We start from the raw sequence: 2,848 nt of genomic DNA on the forward strand, positions 1-2,848 counted from the left end.
TCACTGATAAGAACTAGTAAAATACAACATTAAACTCACAAATTCCAACTTGTCATTTCCGCTACCTGGATTTTGGTATTTCCGAATTCTGATTTAGGCGCGGGAAAATTAACGGAATGTCCGTAGTAATATTTTGGATACGCTGGAGCGACCTTTAAGTTGTTCTCAGTTTAGCGAACCAATTAGTAAATTTTTAAGTTGTGCAGAAATAATTGTTGCGTTTTAATAAAGAATAATAGTTTTAAAATCGAAGCAGTTCTTTGCAAACCTCGCCGGGTTTCGCGACCGCGGCGGCGGCCTGGTTGTTCCCTTGCCGAATAGCTGAACCACTCACAAAGAATTACGCGCACCGAGAGGACCGCTGGGTTCCTTGCACCACCACCAGATGGCGTTCGCCTCCACGCATCCGCGGCAGTGGGAGCGCCTGCCATGCGGTGGGCAAGAAAAAAAAAGAACCAGAAAGCTCGCCTTCGCGCATCCGCGGCTGCATGGTAATGACGAAGTGTGCGTGCGTGCGTGCGTGTGTGCGTGCGTGTGTGTGTGTGTGTGTGTGTGTGTGTGTGTGTGTGTGTGTGTAATCGTGTTTCGACTCTGTATGCACCCACATAAAGTTTCGCTGTATAAAAACCCCAACTCGTTGGATCAGCTGCGTTTTTTATAGTATGTACTCTACATGGCCAGAAGTGTAGGTGAACAACTTGTTCCAATTTTCCTCGACATGGATTGACATTTGGGCTTTGTGGGGTAGAAATGTTATCCTTTTAGAGCGATAGCTCTGCTGCTCCAGGTACAAACCCAGAAAACGCCTGGTTCCGTAAATCTGACCTTCAAGCTAAACCTGCCTGTTGCAATAAACCACCTGGAAGCTCAGCCGAGGTCAAACTGGAGCCTCCCCGTACCGGCGGCTGCTGCGTACGCCGCGTGGGCGCCCATACTTTGAAAGCGATCTGCGATGTGGACAAAGTTGCGCGGTCGCGCGGCCCTCATTTTCAAAGTGATCTGCGATGTGTACAAAGTGCGCCAACTGCTGGCAGCTTCGTATGCACCGTGCTTTCGACGCTTAGTTCGCGTTGAAGCGAGACGCAGCATCAAGGCCAATTCGCTCGCTGCTGTCCGCGCCCAGCAGCGTCTGTGTGTTGTCTTGTGGTGCAATTGTAGATGCGGTAGTTGCTGACGACACTGAGCAGCGTCTGTGTCCTTACCCAAAGCAAGCAAAACCGTGCTATCGGTCGACAAACTTGGTTTAACCGCGTACAACCACGGGAAATTGTTTTCATAAAATACCTAACTCATGAGGCAGCTTTTTCAACGCACATCAGTGTTGTTTACATCTCTTATCTTGTGTCAAAGCTTGCGGCCTAAAGTATCAACAACTCATTGCCATACGTAAGCCGAGGATTTGCTCTGGGCCGTTCCCAGCACAATGTAAATGAAGCGCTGGAAAATCTGAGAGTACAGCAAGAAAAGTTTCATTTCACTAGAACTTTCACTTTATGCATGTATGCACCAAAGGGAGATACTTCGAAGAGGCACGGGACGAAGATTCCCTGCCCCATCAGTTGTTCAAGTTGACCTCCGTGTTGATGCGAAAGCATGACCAGACACTGTTTCGGTCTAATTTCCCGTATCACCATTATTGCATGCCTACAGAGACATGCAATAATGCAATGCAATGCCTATAGAGGCATGCACGAACGCGTTGCTGAGCATCGCGTTCTTGTGCCACATGTAATGCGTCACGGTGCACACGACCACAGATAAACTCTGTGCATGTATGAACTTGCACCGCGCGTGTATGCGAACCCTAGTGTGCAAACTGCGCCTTATTTATTAAATTATTTTATTGCGATAGCAATTATATGGACACTTCCACCGGATTTCTGCGGTCGGCGTCGCCGTGAGGTTCCGTATAGATAAAATCTTCGCCGCGCGCCGTATGCCCGAGCAGAAGCGTGCGGGGACGCACGCTGTCACGGAGATCGAACGCACTCAATCTCCCACGCGCAAGCAAGGAAGCGGGAAGCGAGCGCCGGAGGGAGCGGGGGGGGGGCGCACTTCTACTCTGCCAACAACGCCGCTCGTCGCTCGCCCCGCACAGTCTCTTATCTCCACACGGCTCTGACCTTTATGCGCTGTGCATTCGCCGCTCAGTTTCCGTTCAAGCGATAGACCGCACGTACCTTCGCCCGCTGCGGCGTATATGCGCTTGCTGCCAGCGTTTTCACAGTCGCTGTCTGCAGTCATTCAGTGTGATCTATTCATGTTTGTTTGTGCGCGCTCACACCACAGTTAGTAATAATCGGGCCACATTTTCCAACGGACGCTACACATGCAATGCTGCCCGGATCGGCAGTGCAGCGCAACAGGTGTGTCCCTTCGCAAGCTCTGCCCATGGGCAGCGCTTCTCATCAACACCACCGTTTCACACGCGCCTTCTCGTGGTCATCGAGTCTCTCTTCATGTCGGTCTACTTACGCCGCAGCACACCTGCTTACTTAATCAGCTCATGTTTACTACAATTCATATTGCTACCAAAGCCGCTCACCTTACTTCGTATGACATTGCTGTGTTGCTATCGCATTCATTGCTTCGCCCTTAGGGCGAAATTGTGACGTTTTTTTTGTGTGTACTTCTGCTATTCTCGCGTAGTTGTTTAACGTAGCGAGCAGTACCCGGCACAACTTACAGTTGCGAAGTATTAGCAACTTTATGTTGCTAATATCTCGCGACAGTCACGGTAACGAATGAATGAATGAATGAATGAGCACTTGCTGAAATTAGACGGGGTTGCCTATTGATTGGGAAAGGGTAAACTTGCGAGAATTACTGACCTTTGCTGAGTCCTCGA

This window comes from Dermacentor silvarum, chromosome 1 (assembly GCF_013339745.2).
Source record: "Dermacentor silvarum isolate Dsil-2018 chromosome 1, BIME_Dsil_1.4, whole genome shotgun sequence".
Classification (NCBI taxonomy): domain Eukaryota; kingdom Metazoa; phylum Arthropoda; class Arachnida; order Ixodida; family Ixodidae; genus Dermacentor; species Dermacentor silvarum.